General features: G+C 30.9%; 1 protein-coding gene across 2 annotated transcripts in view; it reads right to left on the minus strand.

Moving 5' to 3' along the window:
- Positions 1-27,050, minus strand: part of LOC130442970 (homeotic protein ultrabithorax) — a 381,554-nt gene that overhangs the window by 53,272 nt on the left and 301,232 nt on the right. Inside the window, exon 4 of one of the 2 annotated variants that reach the window (XM_056777390.1) lies at positions 4,405-4,457. The exons of the other annotated variant lie outside the window; for it this stretch is intronic. The gene's annotated coding sequence lies outside the window, so the exon portion shown is untranslated. Of the gene's footprint in view, positions 1-4,404; positions 4,458-27,050 lie in introns of those variants that run through there. 2 annotated transcript variants of the gene reach the window in all.

Here is a 27,050-nt window from a genome sequence, read left to right on the forward strand (position 1 = left end):
GATAAGACAAAAATATTTTTCATTTGCATGAAATCTGCATAAATCAACGACATTGTTTAAGTATGAACCATATTGGACCATATTTATTTATCGTAAGCACATATTAGAAGAACAGTTAATTAAGGCTAATGGAAAAAACAGGAGCTCTCCGATTGGCTAATATTGAAAGAACAGGAATTACTCAACATTGCATACGAGTATATAAGTAAACATTATTCACCAACTTATCACAGTGAACTTAAGTTTAAATGTTACATTATTTCTCGAGATATATCTCTTCAATTAAGATCAGATTATTTTAATGGATTTACACATTAAAAATTTTAAAACGCTGTAAGACATGTATCAGAGGAAGATAATTTCTTTAAACTTGATAAAGGTATTACTAGAGGAAACAATTAGAGAGAGAAATACTTTATTGTCAAAAAATTGTTACAATTTGCAAACAGAAGCTTGTGAAAAATTGAAACCAAACAAGAAAAAAAACTAAATAAAAATACAAATAAAATAAAATTTCAATCCACTCTATATAAGCCGCAGCAAAAATTAAACCAGTCGTTTACAGAGTAGAAGGCACTTTGCAGTAAATATACCCTAAAATTATTCGGAATGTGGGAAGATATGATATCGATTTGATTTCAATTGTCAACTGATTGTGCATTTTTTTGCATTGTAAAATATTGAGCCCTTAACTAATTCTGAACGTGGAGTAGGTAGGTAAAGGTCGTGCTCCGAGTTCCTAAGTGGATAACCGTGCAACAATCTTTCTGAAATTGGAGAAGCGTGCTTACGAATTAGACAAACAGATTCAAAGATGAATAAGGAAGCAAGAGTTAGAATTTTTATTCTTTCAAGAGCCTGCAGTGAGCCCTGCTGTTTAGTCCTAGTAAATATCTAACATCTCTTTTGTGGTTTGAAGATTCGCTAAAATTGAGTCGCACCACACGTAGCCCAGAAGGTGGCAATATGTAACTTCTATTTCAAGGAATACTAAATCTAAGAATTTTACAGATTCAACGACATCGTTGTATCAACCCTTACAAGTTGACTTCTGTTAGTAAAGTATCACTTAAAACATGCAAGAGGTGTTCCCCTGAAACCAGTAGTAATCCCATATTTATATTAATTATAATTCATTTTATATGATGTTAGTAATGAGATGAGTCGATATATAAATTTGGTTGGGCGTTTATTCATTATTAAATTCTAAGAAATAAAGTATACTATTTTTATAAAATTAAATATGGATATTTGAGACGGAAAGTTCATTGTTTTTATATGAATAATTACCCTGAGGTGTAAAGAAGTATTTGTTTATACCTTAAGGATTGTTCATTTATATTTTATGATGTATTATAAAGAAGTATTAGTTTATACCTTAAGGATTGTTCATTTACATTTTATGATGTATTGTATCATAAGATACCAAAATTCATTTTTTCTCACCATCCTGTACATAGACATCTGTCATAAAAACTGTGCTATGGTGTATATTCATTAAAACTATTATAGATTTGAAAGTTTATTTTCTTTTCGTAATATACTCGAAAAAGTCATAACGTCATTGTTAGTGGAGTTCCTTCGAAAGTTTTGATCCGACTTTCCTTCTATTAAAATTTTAGGACAATATAAAAAACGACGCCGATTTGTTTGATAGTGTATAATGAAGTAATTTAGTGTTCGTTGTCACTGAGGTAAATAATTATTGGTTAATATCTAAACCTTTACTCATTTATATTTTATGATATATTGTACTCGAGGTTATACTACAATCGAGTGAAAATTCCGATAATAAATTATCTATATTTAATTCATTTCGGCTTTACTGTACTATCATGCTGTTACAAATAGACTGAAAATATGGAAATTCAATAGTAAACAAAAAATGAATGAGAAAATCAAGAAAATAATACGATTTGCTTTCAATTTATTAAGATTCGAAAATGCCAATTCACCGCATATTTTTGCTGATCTATATAATATTTTTTAAATGCGAATAGTCTACAAAACTCATCCCTCTCTTGAAATTATTATATTTCAAGGTATAATAATGCATCAAATTTGGAGGATGTATGGGCAAATATAAATCCGGAATTAAATATAGAATGGAGGCTCTGGCGTTGCCGTAGCTCTAACCGGCAGGCTAGATATATCGAGCTGGAAACGCTACTCGACGCGGCATTACTCAACTCTAAGCCCGAGCAATCCCCCAATTTATCCTAGGCTTGGAAGGCACCAGGATCTCATTGGGATTTGATGAAACTGTGCGCGTCTGCTAATCTCGCGTTTAACAGGCTCTGCAAAATAGATGCCATGTAAAAAAAGTCGGACGTACCCACTACCGACATCCTACCATGATTTAAGCCTCGTCGGCAGTTGTAGTGTCTCTTATAGACAGACACTTCCTTATATAAATTTAAGTAGTTATTTCGTTGCAAATACGACGGCTTAATCTAACTTGTGTTAATTTTAGCTTTAGGGGTCTGATAAATTAGGAGTGGCGTAAGTCAACTAATACTTGAAAGATTTAATCGTCCAAATGATTTAAGAACATATAACGTTTTATTTTGTGAATACACGAATACAGGGTTGATTAAGACGTACGTAATTCGATATTTTTTGTATGTCTATTTATTATTCTCAATTACAGGGGCGGATTGAGCAAAAAATAACAGGATCTCTTTCATTCAAATTAATCAAATTTAGAGAAGTGCCAAAAAAGAGAGTTAATTATATAGGATTACCATAAAGTAATGCACAAAACTCATAAAACAATTTTCATTTTTAAGAAAATGTAAAAATACGATATTATTATTCCGCGACTTTTGACATAACTTATATAAATAAAAATAGAACGTCAAGGCTCTCTGTTTGACATCATCATCAAATAGGAAGCTGTTTTTTTCATATTATTTAATAAAGCTTGTTTATCTTTTCATTATGAAACAGTTATTTGAGTAAGGGTGACATAAGAAAGAAGCGGGACTGAGTAACATTTGGTTGTAAGGAAATTTCTGTAGTAGTTGCGTGAGGATTGTTTTCTAATGACAGCATCGTTTTCCTGGTCTTCCAGATTTTGTAGCATTTGCGTTTTATTAAATTATGCATTAAAACTGCTTACTGTGATATGAGGTCCCTTAAAATTTGTTTCGATACAAGTGTATCGTCGTAACCTACCATCGTTAGAATCTCTATCCTTTCTTACAGTTAAAGGAGCCACAATAATAAACTAGATATAGCTCTAATTGTAAGACTGCCTCTGACAAACAGTTGTTTTATTAAACAGATGTTCTTTTCTCCTGAAATAATTTATAAGTAACTAATACTTAGTAGTTCATATATCGTGAATCTTGCGCTATGGAAAAACAGATATTACCTTATAACAAACTTTTATCTAAAAAGATAAGTAACACCGATAGAAAGTGATCTGTGTTCTAAATTTCTTCAGCAGTTTTAACGTTATTGAGTAGCAAATATATAAACTTTCTCATTTATAATATTATCAGGTTGCTCTTAGTTCATTGTTTATCGTTTGTTGTTATTCTATGTTCGTTCAAGATTCACTTACTTATACATGACGCAGTATCTCATATATTACCAGTTGTTTGATTCTAAAACGTTAATTGACAAACCGGCAAAAGGAAAAATCAGTTTTCAGTCTGTATGACTTTTATATGTTCAGTTCCTTTGAACACACCAGCTCCTATTCCATGTATTATTACCAAGCCACCTGTAATGATTGAGATTTCGTTATCCTTAAGGATGGATATTTTATCCCATTTTTGTCTTGTAGGAATGATTATTTTTATCATTTCCTTGTCCGTTTTTGTAATCAGATTAGTCATGAACTCATAGATTTTCCTCTCATTTACCCGCAGAATGATTGTATGTACATAAATATTTCCTTTTAGATCTAGAGGCTACAATCTTCGGATTTCTTCTAGAGTTGCTTCTATAGTACTTCTCGTAGTTCCAGTTATTTCCAGCACTACTAGAACTTATGATTATTGTATGTAACCAAAATATTACCTTTGAGTATGTACAATACTCATGTGATCAAATTTGATAAGATCTTCATGTCATGTTTTTTATATTCTGTTGATGAAATTTAGGAAAATAAAATAACCTTCTAATGAAATAAGATATATCTGAAACAAGTCTAATTTTTATTGAGTATTATTTAAAAGTTGATATATTTCAAGAGATTCGAACATTCTTATATTTGAATAATTTTTAGAATTAGAAAACATATTTATTGATAGTTTCCGGGGTTACTTCTGCAGAACGGAAACACATAATAAAATATCTATACGATTACCATGATATTCACATAAACAAAAAAAGTTCCAGAATCTGAATAGTCGATGCAAACCGGAAGATATATTAGATGATATAGTACGCACAGCTAATGGATACGTCCTAGCGCCTTTTTGGATTTATTTATTCCTCAAGCGATACTGCAAAGAAGAAAATTTAGATTATTCGCGACATGTTTTATACCGTACGGACATTACTGGAATTAATGGCACATTGCTCCCTCGTATTTTATGTGAATATGGAAATTAAACCAAAAATTTTCATTTAGATAGGTAATAAAAAATTTGACTAGACACTAATAATTATCAAATTAATTGAATTATAATATATATTATCGGTTGATTTTCTAAGAAAGAAAACAAAATTTGTAATGTTTTATCTTCATAATAAGATTATTTTACTGACTAGACAATTTCAATAAAATAATTAAGAAGGAAACGGCATTTCGCATATTATTTTAGTGATATGGGAAACATAATCAAATAATAGTCATTCGAACTAAAATTAACAGCTATGATAACAAAATGCAAGGCGGATTCACAGACAATATTTGCCAGGTTGTACGGATAGACTTTACACCGTGGTCTTGCCACTCGTTATTCTTATTTTTAAACATTTGTTAATTCCATTCTCATTGATCATATATGTAATTCATTTTTCATTATTATTTATCTTGGTGATATGCTAAATCGCTATATTTCAATTTCAATTATTTACCCGTTTTCTCACTAGATCATTATAAATCTGATCCTTAATCATGATATTTGACACTAGTGGTACTCTACTATATTACTAATTTAAATTCATAATTCGCATCTGTTCATGTAATATATAAAAGACTTCTAATTGTTGTCTGAAATCTCCTTATTTGAAATAAAAACTCACACGTTTTGGTCATAAAAGATATTGAGTTGGATTCTCAAAAGAATTATGTAAAATAGTTTGTTGGCTTTCGTTGGTAAACACTTATACGGCAATAATTTAAATGAAAAAATATGAGCGGTGTTCGACGTCACATTCTTGACTTGGGTAAACTCCTTAACCTTTTCTGAATAAATTATAATGTTAAACTGCTTTGTATCTCAGCTATTAATCATTTTTGTGTAACCCACAACATTCAAGATTTATAGTATCGAAACAATCAAGCTTATCGACTATCAAAAAACGCCATTTTTCTTTTGGATTTGGATTTCAAACACAAATCTGAATGTTGAGACAAAATATTAATTTGTAGTTGGAAAACGAGATATTTTTGGGAATGCATTGTTCAACATTTATTTCAAAATAAATATTTGTGAGTGAGTAGATGTCGTGGATGATCTTAGTCTATTGGTGTAGTCGAACCATTTATGAGTGGAAGCTTTAATTTTAGTTTTTCCACGCCGCAAAATGGTTCTGTTTCACCTAATGCTATTGACACAGTTTTTTTGATCATTTAGACTGAATTTTCGTTGCCTCTATAGCCCCCATGCCACGTCGACTTCTCTGCGCTCATTCAGTGTGTTTATACTATACTGGCTTGGAATGAACTTCTTCAGAATCTGCTAACTATGCTGTACGTAAAGATAGCAACTATGTTCTTTACTTCGTTTTGATTTCTTCAAAACAGGGTGAATAGCCGATATTTCCGCTTTCCTCAGTTAGGCTTAATCGAGAGTTTAAGTGCTTAAGTGTAGGTACTTACAGGTGTTACCAGCCAGATCCCGGGGGAATTGGAAAACGTGAATAGTAGACTGGAAAAGGAATAAAAAGTACTGACTTCAGAGTGAATGGAATGGAATTCAACCCTAAAGGAAGAATCAGGTGGAAAACAGACCTTTCAGAACGAAAACCGAGAAGTATCCTTTTAAATAAGTTTAATCATTCGACTAAAGCAAAGGGTAGCAGAATAATAAATTCCTTGAATAATATTCCTAATGCAAAAGCGATTTCCAAAGCAATAAATATAAGATTGTATAAAACAATTATTAGGCCGACTGTACTCTATGGATTTGAGTTTTGGGTCCTAGCCAAGAAGAGAGTTAAAAAAATAGAAAGGTGGAAGTGGAAAGAATTCCGAAAAATTCTTGGTGGTGTGAAAATAAACAATGAGTCATGGAGAAGAAGAATAATACTGAGCTGGAAGAAATAGTCAAAGTCCATAGAGTCAGGTGGTAGGACATTTGTGCATAATGAATGAGTGCAACCAGAATTGCCAAGAAATGGATAGTTGGATGGAAAGTTATAGTAAAAAGAGTAAAGGAAGAAAAAGAAAGATTTTAGAGTACATATTTCGTAAATTTTTTGAATTGTAAAAATAATTTAATATATCCTATACACTGGTTGATTATTCTATAATTTTTTATAATGAAACATAATTTCTATAGCCGTGTTCATTTGTAACGTTGGTTTAGAAACTTTCCACACTTTCGATTTTATATGTGTGCTTCCAATCTATTCAAGACTAATTTTTTTTATGCACTTGTGCATAGTTGTTGTTAATTTCCATTACACCAAGTTATTTTCTAAGCCGTATACATTCTTTAATAGAATCTGTTTTAAATTAAAGATTATAAATATAACGGTTTATAGCAGAATTCGTTCACAGACGTCAACTTAATCTAAATATATATCACTTGTATTTTCTTTTCTCGCTCTAAAATTCCAACAATACATATTCCTCCTAACTTCAAAATGAAGATGTAAAACTCTGAATCTGAGATTCTATTCACCGCCATCGCCATGTTAGGTAGTAAATCGTTCTTGAGTTTTAAACTATGTAAATCCATTGATATGATGTATTGCTTATTACATTTGGAATAACAAATTTTAGTTTTTTCCGAGGTAATTCAAAATACTTTTTTCATATCCCCAAAAAAACATTGCAATTTTATGTAATTTATAGAATTTAATTCATAAAACCTTGTGATTTCGTTTAACATGTGTGTGAATTTCATCAATTACCTCCTAGACAACACCAGCAAAGTTATTAAATAAAGATTATATCTTAATCACGTATAAGTTGATTTAATTGCCTTATTTATGTAAATAATGGATTATTTTGCAGCGATAATCATAATTTATATATCCGTTATGTGACTAGTTAAGCTTCAGGCGAATTTAGAAGAAAAAATGGTAAATAATTTTATTATAGAAATTAATAGATAACACGGAACTGCAAGGATGTATTTCAATATAGTTGTTGACAGTATATTTAAAGAATCTTTTCCAAACTATGGGAATTTTCTAAGACATGTATAACCAAGGTTCGTTACTGGTGATTAAAACTAATTATAAAATATTGCTTCAACACAATGACATAACATTCACAAATAGTTCGATATAGTAGTAATAGACTGTTCGATTACCAGATTAAACTTAATACGGTCATTCTAAATATTATTTCAGATAATTAAATATTTCCTAAAATTTTCATAAATGTTTTTATGTCTTTTATAACCATAAGTTGTACAAAACAACTGAAAAAGGTTTGAACTTCTCAAAAGTTTTTTACATGTTATAAGTACCTATTTATACGAGTATATATATAATGAAAAAATATAAAAATTTAATTGTTTTGAATCATTTACAGGCAAACGTTCATGTTGATGACAAAGTGGAATTAGTTAGTAGTACGCTTGGTTTAGGGATATCTACTATATATAGAGTTATTGAAGGAAAGAAATATGGCGAGTTTCAAACAGCACGTAAAGCTCCAGGGAAAACAAAATCTCAAACAGAAAATCATTTGAAAGAAAGAGTTCGAAAAAAAGTACTTGTGTTCTTGTTTAGAAAAGAATTTCCAACCGGAAAAGTCACAGTTCAGGATAATAAGGATTAAGAAGTCGAAGCATACTAAGTTAACTTCTAAAAGAGATAGGTTTTGACTGAAGAAAGCATTCCATAAAGTCTATTTTCATGACAAGAAACGATATTGTAGTATGGAGAAGAAATTACCTAAACACCATAAAGAAATGAAAAACCAAAGAAAGAATATATTTTGTTCAGATGAAATATGAATCGCCAAATAAATTTTGGCAAGTTGAAATGAAATGAAACTGATATAAGTCGACGACAGGCTTTTTTAAAATTAATCTACTGCTTTGATTCCACCAAGAAGAAAGGAGCTCAACAGTTCAAACGGTTTATTGACTTTTGAATCTACTTGTTCCGGTAACTACTATGAGGACATTAACGCTGATGTTTTTAAAAAATGGTTCGAACAAATGATAGGTCTTTTTCCTCAGAACTGTATAATAGTTGACTTTTAGAAAAATTGCCCTCAACCAAGTGGTTGATGAAATTGAAGAACATAGTGTAATGTCGGTGGTTAAATCTCCAATGTGTCATAGCGAACTGAGCCCGAATGAACTGGTAAGGGCACTGTTAAAGAAAGAAGAAAAAGGAATTAATTTCAAATGAGTGATGTAAAGCAGTTGTTTTAGAATGCTGTGAATGATGTGAATCCTGAAATCTGAAAAAAGGCAGTTAATACGATTGAAGAAGAAGAAAAAATGTGGGAGCTAGACAATATTTCTGATGAAATGATTAAGCTACTCATTTTGATTATTTGTGGCAACACTTCCATTTCTGATTAGGATTTGCGAGAAGTAGCTTTACTTATACTGATGAGTTTTTGTATTAAAATGATTCCTTATGAACGTAAGGTTGTTTAAACCCTTATACCTTTATAGCTAGTATGAAAAAATGAAACATTTTAGAGAAGATTGCACTTCTCCACATTCTCCTGTTTGGAAGTTATAAGCAATACCCTATATATTATATTTATACAAATGATCATACAAAAATCTTCGAGATATAACTTGAAAAAATATTTTAACTGTCTATGAAAAGAAGTGGATTATTGATCATTAATGATTCATCATTTCAATACTTTCTCATTAATAAAAATAGACTATACCATTGGGGAAGAATTATCAGTGACCACCGAGCGATACCAGTTGGTAGGATATTTGGGAAGGAAACAGAAATTAACTATAAAACTAGATTTTACAACAGTTGTAATAACTAGGCACGCTCAATCGACGTAATAACTGCCATATTCGGATTCAAAATAAATGAAATATCTACATATCAACAGCGTGTTGCTTAGATTTGCAGAGCGAAATAAAGCTCTCAATAAGTGTCTAGTTTCAGAAACAATGCGCAGTAGACCGTGCTCCGTGAACAATATGTCAAATCTAATCTGTCATTACTATTCAACGAAGTTTTAATACATGATTTCAATAACATATTTTGTTGAATAAATACGTTTCGCGCAACAGGATCATTTACAAAAAATAAATCGACCTGTCGTCCTCGTACGTCTCGAATTTGGCCAAATGTTCTTACCACAAGACTAGGTAGTGTGCTTCGTCCTTGAGCATATCATCCCAACAGCGCGCATGTGACTTTAACCAACGAAGAATTAGTTTAAATTGGTATGATTGGACCTCTTTTTTTCGTTGAAGTGATGAAGTTAAGTCATAGCTAAATTATAGGAAAACCTCAACAACTAACATATAATGAAGATTATATAAGTAGATAGGATGTAATAATGTACTAGAAGTAAGTGAAGAACAGTATATGCTATCGGTAAAGAGTAAATAAAACCACTTTGTGTTCTTCCAATAATAATTTTCTTGATCGATTAGTTGATTCCTCACTATCAAGCTTTCCTTACAACAAAACCTCCATTTTGTGTAGCGGTATCCTATCAACCAAATCGATATCTGTATAATATCTTTCATCCCCAAAAATTAAATCTTGGAATTTCATAATAGGCGAAGTAAGGTGTGAAAAGAAAACGCGATAAGTTAAATTTAATAATGAATTATAGCTTTAAGCTCATGGATTACAACAACCATGATTACGAAGCACTCATAAATTGAGGGATTTGTCAATTTAAAATGGGGTTAGATAATTATTTATTACTTTGTCGATAATGCGTTCGTTTTCTCTACGCAGAAGTATAATTTCAGAACGGAAATAACATATTATAGAAATAGTTCAAGGGTAAAAATACTAAATTGTTGATAAAACTTCAAATTAGGAGGAAATTCTTGAAATTTGACAAAAAGATGATTATTGAACTTGTAAACATCAATAAAAACGATTATAAAATTATAATAAGATAATACAGAAGAATGCCATGATTTCACTCACTTTTTCTTTATCCTTTCAATTCTCAATTTTCAATAAACATACACGTGTATGTTAAACCCTGTTATAAATAAGGATCATGTCTTATTGTGATTTAATTCTTATACCTATAATCTTGAGGACAATATTTTTCCGAAAACAATAAATATATTACGAAAAACGCGTAAGCAAATACCAGATCAAACTCTACACCGCTCTGGCTTCGATTCCAAGCAACTTATAATGTTTCTATGCATTGTTGTGTTTGTAATATCAAATAAGAAATATTATTGGCTATCATCAAAAGCACTCGTATCCATTCATGAAATTTATACTATTTTCAGTATCCATAATCAGTGCTAAATTATTAAATTTCGCGATACCTGATATGTCATTGTAGCGTCTAGGTGAGGTTCTGTTTTGTCATTGATAATTTTTGATTTAAGCTACCTTAACTTTTCACCAGAAAGCACAATGTGTAGTGGATTCTACTATTTCAAAAGCATAACTCTATCATTGATTTCAGGTAAACGATTAATATGGTGTTAATTTATAAGTTATATAATTGCTTTTCATAAATATGCATATAAAATGACATATGGTTCTAGAACATCCTGAACGTAGTACCCGTGTCATTGCGATTTTTATTTCTGATTCCTTTAAATTGACAAACAAAAACCGATGTTGTATAAGAGGAAGAAGACCTTTCTACGGCGCTAAAAAATATTATGGAATCGGTGGAATTAAGTTTGCGTCTCAATTTGTCGACTGTTAGGAGCATTAACCAGCATAAGCAGTAGAAAAAAGATGGAAACTGCATATACGATTATATATTTAACGAATATCGATCATACCCACTGATTTGGGATTGTCTAGGTGTTGATAAGCCGGCCTCTTAGGCAGAAAACTTTTAATCGACAAACTTGTAATCCAGGCCGTTTGACTTCAAGATTTTCGACTTTTTGTAACTTATTCCGTTAAAATCGAAGCATAGTGTGAAAATATCAGCCGGTAGTATAGGCCAACTTCACGTAAGTTAACAATCTAACCTTTCTCTGTCAATCAACCATTACTTATACTCAATTATTTTCACTTAGAGTTATAAAATATTTTGAACTCTGTTCTTGTTCCAGCCAGTCTCTTAAATCAGAATAAAGAAATTTACTTAATTGACGCAAATCACCGTGGTGGAAACAAACTTAAACCGAATGAAATTAATAATAACATTAGGATATATTAAATATCATGAGTAAATTTGTCACGGCGAAGAGTGGAATACAGACTAATGATTTGAACCAATTACTCACAGAGGAAAGTTTCCTGGAGACCCATCAAAGCCTATTTACCCGTAGTTTCAAACAAATTTCTAGTGAACATTTACACCAAACTAATTTTTAAATAAATTAGGTTTTACTTAATAAATGTCATAGAAACATAGAAATCTCAGCTTAACGTACACAAAGAATTGCATTCAGAGCTTTTAACAGATTTCCATTCGATGATAAAGTGAATCCTTTTAATGAGTTGATATTGAATATTTTTGGAATAATTGTACCATTACGAGAAATGAACGTGTATTAACATAAGCCGCCATTGTTAACAGACAATATCAAGTTGACGATAAAATCTAGAGATAAATCAATGGAAAGATATAATACAACAAAGCATAACTCTATTTACTATTATTTGAAGAATTATAAAAATTTATTGGAAATGGAAAAAAAAGTTATGTCAAGTATAAGACATAGAAGGAGTAAATAAATGATGCAAACCATAAGACAACGACAACATGATCATTCGAAGTAAACATACAAATTGATTTTATATCAAAACATTTGATTGCCACTGATCAAATAAATTGTCACTGATTTGAAACGACTTTAAATCTTACAGAATCTGATAAAGACTTATTATTTTCTCATTTTATAACCATAAAATTAATATCTACTTGTGTTTATATCTGCAGTGAATTCAAATTCTTACAAAGTTTCATTGGGAAAAAATCGTAATAGATCGCTTTCATTTTTAATAGCGATTTTTTCAGTGATTTCATATTTTTATGATATCTTTAATTAGCAGCCCAAAGAGAAACTTCTGTTAAAATAATACATCTAGAAATTATAGAAGTAATTATTTTAGTAAAAACGTCGAGGCATGTGATCAAATAAATACACCAACACTCCTAATGACACTGTCTGAAGATAAACTAAAGCAGTTGTCCTTCAGTTTCTAATTACTTGGTTATCAAAACTTGCATCTAACCGTTTGGCTATGAGTAGTGGTGTAGTAGTTATGCAAATATTGTGTTACCCCCAACGGATCTATTTCATTTTTGAGAAGAGTTTTTCGGTGTTTTCATATTAATGATGACATCTGAATGAATGAAACTACAAACTAATGAAGTAAATGCTCAAATTGCAAATTATTTGCCGCTTGACAAAAAGCAAAGCGGTGAGGAAACTGCTTCAACACTATTTTAATAGATTAAATCAATTTCAGTTCTTTTTCGATGTAAGCATTAGGTATGTGTTGACTTGAGGTATCCCCACAAAAAATGTAGTAAAGATAAATCGGGTGATTTAGCTGGTCACTCATAAAACTGTATCTGTGAATCTATCTATTGGGAAAATAATTGCTATCAGAAATATGTGACATCCATACACTATTATCTATTTGTTTATGACACAATAGGCTACTTACATCTAAAAAATTGATAATAGCGTCATAATTCGTATTAATATAAAAAAATTGACAACTGAAAAGTAAAAACGATGTATCCAAGCCAGATCAAGCATTTAACTTATTTGTTTGAACATTTAGTTCGCTGTATAAATAAAATGTATCGACCTAAGAAGACTATTCTTTAAAAAATAGGACTGAAGAAATTAGTACTATAAGAAATTTTTTACACCCAACGATGCTAACTATGGAAAGAGAATAAAATGGATTTATAAGAAGAAATATTCTTCTCTAATCATATTGATTAGTGTTTTCTACGTCACATCACTCCGAAAACCAAAACAAAACATGAACACGGTTGTTAGTAGTATGAGTTTTGTTTGTTACAAGTTATGTTGTAAATGCATAAAAATGGAAAAATTTAACCTATGTGATTATCAATAATTTACTTCCAATTTACCCCAATAGTTTCAGAAAAAATCGCAATATATAAGTGTAGAACGTGAAAATTCTTAGCGGAAAATAACCATTGGATTATTATCATCTATTTTTTTGACATTAATATCTAAAATGTAGCTATGTAAAAATCATCCGGTATAAAATCAGTTGAAGTGTAATGTAAACCGTACTTTGTTAAATAATAAAAACAACATAAATGTTTTCTAGACTTATTCTGAATACCAGGAAAAGATTAATTTCTCTGATTTAGATAAGTCGGTGCTTGTACAGAGACAATTCTGACCTTTATCAACATTAAAGGACTTGAGCATCAGCAAATTCTGATGAACTCGTTAAAAACGTGAAATGTAAAAAGGAGAAACGGTGTAATATTTCAACGTTTGATTTACGTTCTGAAAATAGCCGGGTGATTACGCCCCGGTAAGATAGAAACAATAAATTTTTACTCTGCCATCAGATAAATGTGTGACATTGTAGTTCCTAAAACTTGAAAAGGTACTCAATCGCATCCAACCAACCGGGAAATGAAAAGACCACAGATAAAGAACGAAATATAGATAGTTTACTAGGAAGAAAAGGGCTGAGAAATTTTAAATGGGGACCTCCATAAATCGTTGATTACAGATGGCGGGCCAGTCGCAAAGAGGCAGGCGGACGGTTTTCCTCATTAACGTATCTAGCGTGAACAAAACTCTTTTACCTTTGCTTAAATGATAGAAAACTCAATTTTCTCTTTAAGTGCACGATATGAATTTTAGTACGTATCTCAAATGATTTGATTCTATTTATCTGCTAGATTATTTAATCGAGGACATTCAAAACTTTGTTCAAAGATAAATAAATAAGTCCAAAGAGATATTGAAACAGCAAATATATGAAATAATTTGAGAAAATAATGTATATAACATTATTGACTTAATCAGCTTGAGAATTAAATTAAGGTGAGGGATCCTCATTGAACCAGTGGTATTTAACCTTTTACTTATTGTTCGTTGACCTAATACCGATACTCTTCTTTTTTGTACTTTAGTAGTAAGTTTTCATTGGAAATAAACATGTCATGGAGAGAACACAATTCCAAAAATATCGAAATAATCGACAACAAAATGTCAAACAGTTTGTTCAAATTATAAAGTTTTATAATAAAATCCTCACTTTCAGTTAACATATTGAAATAAGGTAATTTATCATTATCTTGATGATTCGATTTCAATAACTCCATGTAGTGTGAATAGTAGAAAATTCAAGTAGATCTAAATAAGTGATAAAATAATATGAATTAATATATATTGCTTTGAAAACTCATAGAACCGGGTTCATATTTTTTATGTTCTTATCTAGAAACTTGTTATACAGTCTAAAATCGATTTTGTTATATTGTGTTGATGTAGCCTATAAAATGGTACAATGAGTCTAACCGAACCCTGGTATGTAGTATAACTGTGAACATCAGAATGATTTACCTTATATCGTACATGAATATCCAGAAGTGTTTCAAATATAATATACATGCGAGGCAATGGCAGGATTTCATTTTCCGTGAAGAGTTCGCGACAATGTAGTCGACTTCTTGCATTGTGAATAATACGTCTTAAGAAGAGTTAAAATCCTTTGGATTCTTTGAGACTTGCACTATACCATAAAATAACTAATTGATACCGGGATCCAATGTGATTCTCAACAGTTTCACTGATTCCCTGACGTTTTCATCCCTTTTGTTAGGAATGTAGCAAACTGATCGACATCTGAGATAAATAGTTTATACTCGTACATAGTAAAAACACTAGTGGTCTCAACACTGAACCCTGAGGGACTCGCTTACCAATTTCAGACTAGATTAACTGCTGTCAATTTTCTAAATAAGATTTAAACAGCTTTAGCTCTCTACCTTGGAAAAAATGTCTGAGTTCACGCAGTCAAAGGCTTAAATCCAACTATTAACACAACATTATTTACGCTATTTACATCCGTATTTAGAGGTACTTATTCCTCAAAATAATGTAATCTATCAACTATTCACCATTTATATTCTTATTCAATGTTTTTTCTTCTATCAGTAATAAAGCTGGATTGATTAAAAAATGTAAAGTATGTGTCGCTTATCCCTTACTAATCCTAACACAAACGATAAAAAATTTTGAAAAATGGAATTTGTTCACCCTTCTTAGGTTTTTGTGTTATTCTATAATCATCTTGTAATATTGTGGTAAGTACTACGATCATTATTGAGTAGTACTGATTTGCCAGAAGAGAAATTTAAATATATATTTCCAAATTTGTAAAAGCACTTATTTCAGTTAGAAGTAGATAAATGTGAATTAGACATGACAACTTTCCTAAAATCTCGTAAATTTTTATTATTATCAAATAAGATAACATTTATCTAAATTATTTAATTCGGTTAATATCGCGTTTGAAACAATCTAAATTGAGAAAGAATAAATACACCCAAAAAACTATAATATTTTCGAAAAATTGATATTTGTCTTCAAAGATGACAAGAATTGTAGATTTTCTGATCTGATTATTCCGAACAACTATTTCTAGTTAACGTTAAGAATATCTAAATAAAGTTAGTGGCTCTCTGAAATAAGAGCATAGAAAATAAGAATGTTTAAACTGGACATTTTCTGTTCACGAACTGAACGAGAGAAGAGAGAATAAAAAGGTATCTAAAACAATAAAAAATACTGTTTGCAAATACTTTGCGTAGAAATCATTGAATTGTGATATAATTTATTAATTCAACTGTATATGATTCATTTAGATTGACTACAGATATGTAGAATCTGTTGGTTACTAATTTTAACCATATTTTTAATTGTTAAATGAGAAAGTGCTTAGTTCGAAACAAAGTCATTCTAATATTTATTTGTAGAAAATTGAGAATTCTAAAAAAAGATTTATTTCGAGAAAAATATTTATGGCACTGAATTCAATGATCTGTCAAGTAAATATAGTATTTCATTTTCACAAAAATTATAACTTATTATATATTTATAAATAAGAAAGTTCCTGAGATTCCTGTATCGATGGATGATCATTTAAACTATGTAGTAATATCAAATATTTATAAAATAATCAGATTACACGCTATTCAACTTTAATCGGAAAGATATAACAAACAATAAATTTGTACTTAATATATTACATTCCTTAGGTTCTCAAGAGTTATTTCTTTGTTTGTGTGAATATGTGTGATTATTCCCTTATCATCGAAATGTCACGACTTATTTAACGGTTTTAATAATCTGCTTTAGCCATTACCTCACTGCTCAGACATAAGGAATTGAACAAACATCTAACTATTAAATTACATTCAATTGTTCATGATTCCTCATAACGAGTACCCCCAAATCGCTTAATATTCGAAAACAGTTCATTTTTTAGGAATAGTTGCTTTTACTTAGTTATCAGTCGCTCTATAGCTACAACTTTGATACAATACAATACGAACATTTTAGTTCAAAAATTCACCATTAACAATATTCCAAACTTTTAACTTCGTTACCTTTTAGCGATGCTTGTAGAAAAATCAGTTTATTCTTAAATGTTTGGAGACAGTTTGTATTCCTCAAAGAAATTTAGCATTTATTAATCTGCTATTATTTCTAAACTAAGCTTCTGTTTTCCTTTGAACAGGATCAATTCTTAAGAGATGTTTCGATGCTGCACCAGTTCCATTAAATAATCTCTATGTCTTTCAAATATTTCCTTCGAACTTTTGTCTTTCTAAAGACTTATTATTCGAGCTCATATTATCAACCATGATAAAGTTTTTGTATTGAATATCGATGTTACTTTGAATATTTTATCCTCTAGTAGCTTATTCTAAGAAAATGAAACATGTTTTCTATGGATATCTATTCATACAAGATGTTCTTTTGTGAATGTTATTTGAAGAAGTTTGAGTTCTATATATGTTATCAATGGATATGGATATTATTATTGTGAAATTGGTGATAGTAATTTCAAAACATTCTAAATCTAGTACCAAACAAATTCTCTATTTTTGAGTATAAAGTAGTATCATAATACGCTCATAAAATTTGATCTCTAGATAAATTTTTATTATTTGACATTGAAAAATGTATTTTATCCATATAAATGAATCTCACTGTAGAAAGGCAATAAGCTGATATAAACTGTCATGAGACACTTCAACATCTAATATCCTCAATACATCGCGATGCATGATCAAAATCAACGTAGGGAGGGGACATAAGCAACAATTATTTTGCAATAATGGGTTCTAGCTACATTCAACTGGCCCAAAAGAAATATGAGAAATCCATTCATTTAAATTTACTGGCATCATATAGACTCATTATATAGTTGTTTATATCAATATTATTCGAAAATTATGTTTACCAAATTATGTGTTAATTAAGATATTATGAATTTCTTACTACTGCTTATTATCAACTGTGTCAATATCAAGTCTCTGGATAAGCTTTTAGCTTTTTCAATTCCTCGACGCTTTCCTTTAAGGGGAAAATTTTGCGGAAATATGAACACAAATTGAAAAACGTTATTATAAATGCCACCGCAATAAAAATGTAAAACAAAACCATAATTCAAAATAACGCGCACCCCATTTGTGAAGATTAGCATTTTAAACCAGACACCTTGGCTTTAAGGAGACGTAATGTAGCGCAGGAACAAGAAATGGATCCAGAGTCGTAACAAAATTTGCAAAGTGGCTCAAATCAAGTCACGCACAATGGTGAACTTCATTCTTCAAGCGTTAATAACAAAAATTAGTTACGTTCCTGAGATTTCACTATTATTTGATGGCCAAATAAATTGATAACGTTAGAATAGATGACTCCTTTATTTTAATACCAATAACTTGATGGAGCCTTTGCATTTCAAGTAGAGTTGATACCTAGAACAGGTATTTATACTTTCGTATTTAAATGTCTTTTCGTTTTTATAAAAAGTGATTTAGCACTAGTACCATTTAATATCTACAACCATAACATATAATATAACTACAACCTTGCATCAGATAACCAGAGCTCGTCAGTATTCAGCAGATCTTCCCTCTTATAAAAATATAACTACTCTGAAATAATGTATATGATACTGCTGCAGTATCTCGGAAATTGCAAGTTAACCTTGATGCCATATCCTGCTGGCTCAAATAATAGCGCTTTGAAGTAAATAAAGAAAAGTCAGTTCACATAATTTTCACACAGAGAAAGGGCATATGTTCAACTGTTCCATTCAACGGTAATTCCTTGCAAAAACTGGAGCATTCCAAATATTAAGAGATACATTAGGATCGCAGACTTACATGGAGAATATACATAATCATGGAGCATAAAATAAAATCAACTAACAATAAATTGCTGATCTACAAAGTGTTTCTGAAACCAATAGGGAGTTATGAGATACAACAACTCTGCGGCGCGTGCAAATTCAACATCGAAATTCTAGAAGATTTCAGTGCAAAGTTCTTCGTAGTATTGTAAACGCCACTTGGTATGTAATGTATGTATGTATGTATGTAATTACTCAAGACACCCAATGAAAGAGAGTGAAAAAAGGAATATCTAATCCATACGAGAAATGAATTCTGACATTAAGCAACCATTATAACAATCTGGACTATGTCCTGTTGATTGTAACAACCAATTTGCTCACAACTAGTGTCGTCATTAGTATTCGGTATTCATTATATTAAAAATATAATTTTCTGCAGTCTTTTGAACTATTAATTCTTATCGTATCAGGTCTAGAGACTTATTTCCATAATTATGAAAAGAAACTCTATTCAAACTGTTAAAATACCTGTATATTAGGAAACTTAAAAAACAGATTTCACCTAAAACAGGCTTAATGATATCCAAAAATACACGTAACATACACAAACATGACCAAGGAATTGAGAGAAACCAACAATATGTATCCGCTCTGTGATATAAAAAACTCACACAATAATGAAAGCAGTTAATGTTAGATACAAGATTTTTTTATGGAAAGTTTTATTTAAAAACATTTCCATCTACTAATTGCGTCTGTAATTTGTAGAACATAATCCTTTCATAATAACAATTATATTATCTGAAAGATAATAATCTTAAAATTGAACCAATTTGTAACTGCAATATTGTATAATAAATAATATACCTACGATATTAGTTAATTAAACTTTCAGTAGCAATAAATTTGCAGTTGCCGTCACTGCACCGCTGTATCATATACGCGCCTAAGCCGGAACTTTAAGGGGACAGTGCTCACGTTACTTCCGGTTACTAGGCGCCAGAACGGGACCAGTTGTCAGTATCACCTTTCCGGAGACAATACTACATATAGTGTTTTTCATTTTCTTTATATTACCCCCGATGGCCGTAAAGGCATTTGCCGTGACCAAACTTTTATAGTAGTTTAGATTGTGACTCTTCCCGATTTACCGAGGATGAACTAAATGTTATATATTAGAAACTGATAAGTTATGTCACATCTGAAGAAATGATATACTAGTTATTCAAATAAACCTTGGTAGTGGTAATTCGTGACAAATTTCTAGAGAGAATTATCATCCACGAAACATTCGCCATTTTATGATATTGCTCGTGGAAGGCAACAATATTACACACACAACATTAGAAAAAGGCCTAGAATTGAATCCAATTAGTTTTAACATCACTCCTCATTCAAATGTTGCTGTAGTTTCACCCTTCAAATTTAAGGTTTCAAAACAGTATAAAGAACTGGAATAGGTGTAAACATGCCCAGAGCCAAACAAGTACTTTTTAAACAGAAATATATGCACGTGAAAAATATGTCCAATGCAACTTAGAAAGGAGTTTATCACTTTGACGATTGCCAAGCAGCCATTAGAGATTTGAACTCCAATTTCATTAAATCGAAGCTGATTTGAGAAAGCCTAGAAAAGTTTAATGAACTGTGCAATGCGTTCCGGGTTCCGGGACACATTCGGGTGGATAGAAATGAAATAGCAAACAGACTTGCCAAAATAGGGGCGGATAAACCCTTCAGTGGAATCGGCTACAGGACAATAGTGAAAAGACTCGAAGATGAGGTAGATGCGAAAAAAATCAAGATTGATAATGTACGGGATTTGAGACAGGCAAAAATAATTTCTGAAACCTATAACCAAAGAAGATCTAATGAATGTATCACGCTAGGTATGAACAATTCATTAATGCTACCAGGAGTCTTGTCGGAGAACTGCCGCCTCAATAAATACCTAAAAACGCTAGGTTCACTATAGGATGCAACGTGCAAATGTTGATACGTTGAGGACAAAACCTCTATCCACATTCACTCAAAATGGGAGACTACATAGCATATTATACTTAAGAAAATGGGACATAATAGAACATTTGGATAGGAATGCATTGTGTGTACTAATCCGATAATCCCAGCTTGTGCAGAGATATTAAAAAAAACTAGCATAACAATTGTAGGTCAAACTGAAGTTTGGCAGTGATAGTACTGCAATTGTCTTTAAACCTTATGCAAAGTTGATGAATTTTATTGTCATAACTGTTGTAAGTCTACTAACAATAATTAGCTCCTTGAAAATGATTCATTCACTTTGAATCATGTCTTCAACTATTAAAGCTGTCACCAGCATCGCAATTTTCAAGAGAAGCCAGCAGTTTCCATCAACATAATTGTAACAAGCTACATGATCTGACCAGGATAATCAATCAATGAACCACCTAAAATCTCAATCATGCTGAACGAGAAAAACATATCATAATCCTATTGGATCCCAAAGATGACGTCATATTTCACCAGGAAATAATTATTTTCTTTTTCTGTATCGAACGTTTGGTTGCTTATTAATTTCTGTAGCTCCATGGTATACTTATCCAAGAAATATAACATTCTCTTGGCGAAGTTCGATATGATGCCTATCGCTCTAGTTTGTCGGAATAAGACTTCTCAAGTACAATTTCTTTGTTTCGATACTCGGCATGCCACAACTGATTGAGTGGGGAGTTTGGGACTCGTATCTTTCTTCTAGTTCCCAAAGGAGTCACAATTCTAATTGATGATATTTGTTTCTTTATGATGGCAGTTTTAAAACATTTACGTTCGAATGTGTATTTCGCATTTAGAATGATTTAACTCGCTTATTTCTTCGGGGAATTGTCACGACAGTATAAAGACAAAATAAAAATTTTATTTATAGATTATTCTCAAGAATTTTTACTTAAAAGTATCTATTTATTAATTCATTTTTTATATATGAATTTGATCATATATATTGGGTTCCCTACTTAATTGTTTCCTTTAGAATTATCAAACATTGATTTACATTGAAATTGTCGCCAATTTATAACAGATTATTGATTTATGTAACTATATATTCCTTTTTTCTCTATGAATTAACCATTCATAGTATAAATGTAAATCAATAAAAATTATTTACCGTCGGTCAACCTAGACATCACTTATTTTCTAGTCAATTTTTCTACTACACTGTGTTTTATCTAAACTATCTATGATAAATAATATTTTGGATGCAAATAATGTTAGAAAACACGGTATTGAGCCTTACCGTTTTACACAATAGGAATTTTCTCATGTCGCATAATTAACATCGTACAAGAAACGCTTGCTTTCTTTAGGGATCAAATAATTGATTTGGCAATGATACCACTCACAACTTTTTAGAATTGATTTAGGTATTGTTAAAATATAGGTAAACAAGCGATTGAGTAAACTCTTCGCATGATCAGGACGTGGATATGTAGGGTTCTACTAACTATAATCAACTTATTTGATGGGAAGTAATACAAAAATTAATAAAATAGCTTAATAGTTTTCGCCATTCTCCTTGCTCACTAAACTATAAACTAAATTAAATAACGTTTCTCTTATTCGTGACCACATTTACTTCTCACATACTCCTCCCCCAGATTAGTAATAAAATTTAATCCTCTTAAATATACCTAGTAATAAATTAGATACAATTCTATTTATGCCACTAAAAAACAACTGGGATTGGTTGTACAGTTATTTCTTCCTCGAAAACCATCGAAATCATTCGAAAATCTCTATTTATCAATATTCTCACTTTTTGCTATTCTCCACGACTTTGAACACATTTCTGTTTCTGACAAACAATATGTATCGATTTATTCGCTTATATTTAGTAACCTGACATGTCTAATATCAACAACTTGTCTATTGCTGCATAAGAATTGCACATTAAAAATTCTTATACAGCGTTTTGTATGGTGGTACAATTGTCGTCACGCGTAACCAACGCGCGTTTATTGCTAAGAGTAATGATGATTTCTCACGAAACTCATTTCTCATAATTCTATGGTTCCTAACATTTGAATATTTTTCCAGGAGTATTAGAATATTTACTCAAGTAAATTATCAAGATACCCATTTTTTGTTCTCATGATTCACATCGTTTCACCAATTATTCATCGGTTGAAACTATGTGGAACTGTAGAAAAACCTGACAGACAACATCCAAATTGAAAGTAGTGTTAGTCCCAGAAATATGACTTTACATTTCTATCTATACGATCTGGATAGTATTGTGTTTACTTTTTGACTATCAGGATCTTTCTACTGACTAATGAAATACAACCGCTTCTTTCCATTATAGAATGTGTAATGAGTATCATAACGCCTTTAGTTTATGATTATTTAGAGAACAATCACAAATTGCGCTTTTCACTGGTCAAGACTCAATCAATGTAATCATATGGAAAATGTATTTTTTCATTTTGTCTTTTGTAGTAGGGTTGTTAACCATTGGAAGGTAAAAATAAAAAAGAACTTCTCTTATCATTACGAGGGCGATTTAAGAAGATTTTCAGCTTACTGTCACTTGACTGGAGACCAAACAATTCTCCTATCCACTGTTATAAATCATTTTATTTTTGTCAAAATTAATTTGAGCTGTCACTTTGTATCTGTTTAACAATCAGTGATGGCAGATTATCCAGTGAGCTGGAGTTGAGGAAAAAATGAAAAAACTTTTCATGTCTCTTAAGAATGGCTTCTGTCACATAACTAACACCAAAGCCAAAGCTACGATTGATAAAAACTATGTTGTGTGTAAATTATGAATTCTAAAGGTAGAAAAATGGTATACTCAAGTTAATTCTGGGCGTACAAGCACAGAGGAGATCTAACGATCTATACCGTTTAAGTCTCAACGGCCGAAACAATTGAAACACTTCACGATATGGTATTGTCCGATAAGAGATTAAGGAAGCTATAGGCATCTCACATTATTGGTTTCAACTATGAATATCAATTGGATATGAGAAATATTTTAATACAGCGTTTGTAAACAAATCATGAACAAATTCTTATTCTGTTGATTTCAAGAAATCTCAACTTTGTTAGTTAAAGTGTATCAAGTTCAATGGAGTCTACGTTGTAAAATGATTTTCATACAAACATTTGTGGTTTAATAAACATATCAGAGAATCAATCCTCCAGCACCCTTTGTATTATGTTTCAAATTTGAAATAATTGATAAAACATCAGTGAAGGAAATTAAAAGATATAATTTCTCCCATACAAAGAACTAACTATTTCTCCCACCATTTTATACCTTAGGGGTGCTTGTTCAGGTAGCAGAGGTATATATCAAAAAATATCATCCATTGTATTGTATCATGGCCTCTCTAGATCGTATTGTGAGATTGCACATCTGACGTATACCGGATTCCCGCTACGAAAATAATTTATTATTATATTTTCCAGAATATGAGCAAATCTTTGTTTGTGTTGAATTTCTTCAGTTACAAATTATTTCGCAGCTTGTTTCTCATATATCATAACAAATTTCGGGAACAAAAAACGCAAAAAACATGTTGCTGTTCTAAAAATAATAGGAGTTGTTAATTAAAATTAAAATTATGCTTGGAAACGTTCAAATTAATCATAATAATACATCTGTTACCAAACAGTTTGCTGATTTCGCTGTTATATGTGTGGAGTAATTTCATATAAACTGCCAAAGCTGTTGTTTCAATGATGTATATGCGTACATAAAGTATATAGACATTCACTTTTTTTGATAAAACTCATTTATTAAACTAGACTCATTTCAATATTTTTAGCTCTTAAGAGTAGTTTTTTTGTGATTTTAGTCAGTTCAATTCCTAATTTCAAAGCGTGGTGAATTATTATTAAATTATGAAGCCCACTGATATTTTACATATGTCTCAATATTTAGAAGGCAAATTTAGAGTTGTTTGAATTTAATAGCTTACGAGGATGGTCTCAGAAGTACATGACCCAACAAAGAAAACACAAGAATGTTGGAACAAAATATATTTATTTTCCAAGGTAATCTCTCTCCTTTTAACTTCATACACTTTTCTCGCCAATGTTCAAAAATTCGATATCCTTTTTTAAATAAGGATCGTTTGGTACTTCAAAATAGCCATTAAATACCGACATCACCTCTTCATTGTGGGACAATCTTTGACCACCCAACCATTTTGTCAAGTCTGGGAAGAGAAAATATTCCGAGGGGGCTAAATCTGGCGAATAGTGTGCATGAGGTAGCAATTCAAACTTTAATCCAATAATTTTCGCCATTACAATAACGGATGTGTGAACAAACTGGTGCTTTGTCATGATGAACAACACATTCGTCTTAGCCTAATGCGGCCGTTTTGTTTGATTACTTCGCTCCAACGTTGCATTAAGTTTCTTTCGAGTCGGTTCTCCCTTTCCAGTGCAGTGTTTTGATTGTTATTCTATTTCGGATGTGAATGGATGGACCTACATTTCACTCGTGGTTATGAAACGGCGCAAAAATTCGGCTTGATTTCTGCGGAGCATTGTTAAATACTCCAAAGAAACATCTTCACGACGCTGTTTTTGTTCCATTTTGAGCAAACGTGGTAACCATCTTGTGTCCTCCCTCCAATCCAAATTTTCAGTTAATATGAAATATACCGCACTTTTTGAAATGTCTACTATGTCTGCTTTCAGTCGATGATCATCCAGCACGGCAATTTTTTCTTGTTTACAAATTCACTGAACACTTTCACTATTGATTGCTGCCAAACAAAAACTAAACAATGTGCCGATCTCAAATTTGAAACATATGCTGTATAGGTTGTGTACTTTTGAAGCAACTAACGCTAACTCTAGGTCATGTCAGGTACTTCTGGGACCATATTCGTTTGTAAAAATATCTGGTAGTATAAAAATTACATTTTTAGTCAGTCCTATTTCTAATTTGTCCAGTGACATTTGACATGATATTTTCTTCGAATTTAAGAAGGAAAATCTATTAATGTTAGCACTGAATAGTTATTAATACTAATAAAGAAGTTTTACTATTGCACTTTTATACAATCCTTTTCCTAATTTCAGAGAATAATAAATCATTATTCAACTGGAAAGCCCAGTCATCTTTGAAACATACTTATTTAACGCTAAGAAGATATAAAAATTGCTTGCATAGCTGTATGCAAATAGAACGACTCTTCCCAATCTCATTACATTGTTAGCCAGCTATTCCTATTATGAAATAATAATAATTCCTTATTGAATTATAAAGAACACAAAGAACTGTGAAAAAATGTGTTTATATGAAATATCCATTGTTTAATAGTAACATACACAAAGAAAACAATATACAAAAATAAAAATAAGAAATGTCATCGGTTCTTCAAACTACTTACTTGCTTTCATCAGAACAGAATTTAAATATAATCTCGAAAAATATAACGTAATAAAATGATGTAAAGTAGAACAGAAATATGATTGAAATAGAAAGACACTCAAATAGCTATAAACGAAAACGATATTTTAAAACAGAAGATTAATATGTTGACAGTAGCATTATTTATAATGAATATCGCTCATGATAAATTAGAAACTACTGCTACAATTTAAACGTGAAATGGTATTCAGTCAATAGTCAACGAAACTTTTTTTGAGGAATATAAACTTTCCAACCGATCTGTGTAATATATAATATCCAATTAAATATTTTTTCGTTTGAATTAATTATTTATTGAATTAACGAAGCACTGAATAAATTATGAAATTTGTAGGTAGGTGTAACCGTACTAGAATAATACCAGTGGATATTAATGGCTCCTATATTCTATTTTTGTCTTAGCCAATAACATTCGTCAGCTCGGCTTACTTGCAGGCAAGGTGTTGATTGAATGAAACATTAACCAGCCTCAGTTAAGTTCAAACTATTAGTCAAACAATCCTCAACACAAACCAGAAACGGCTAAAGAAATCGACTAATAATAAAATGAAGGCAACTTTCACACGAATGTTACTCAATAGCTGAACACGATTTGAAAATAATTCAGTAATAAAAACATGAGTTACATGAGAATCATAAAATTTTAACCTCACTTTATGTGACCTTTAGAAAAACTTTGCTAATTATATTCGATTTTTTATACAGTAATGTATTAAGGGACTGTATGAAATGTTATATTTTTTATAGTTTATCATGAATGTATATATATATA

This window comes from Diorhabda sublineata, chromosome 4 (genome assembly GCF_026230105.1).
Source record: "Diorhabda sublineata isolate icDioSubl1.1 chromosome 4, icDioSubl1.1, whole genome shotgun sequence".
In the NCBI taxonomy this organism is placed as follows: domain Eukaryota; kingdom Metazoa; phylum Arthropoda; class Insecta; order Coleoptera; family Chrysomelidae; genus Diorhabda; species Diorhabda sublineata.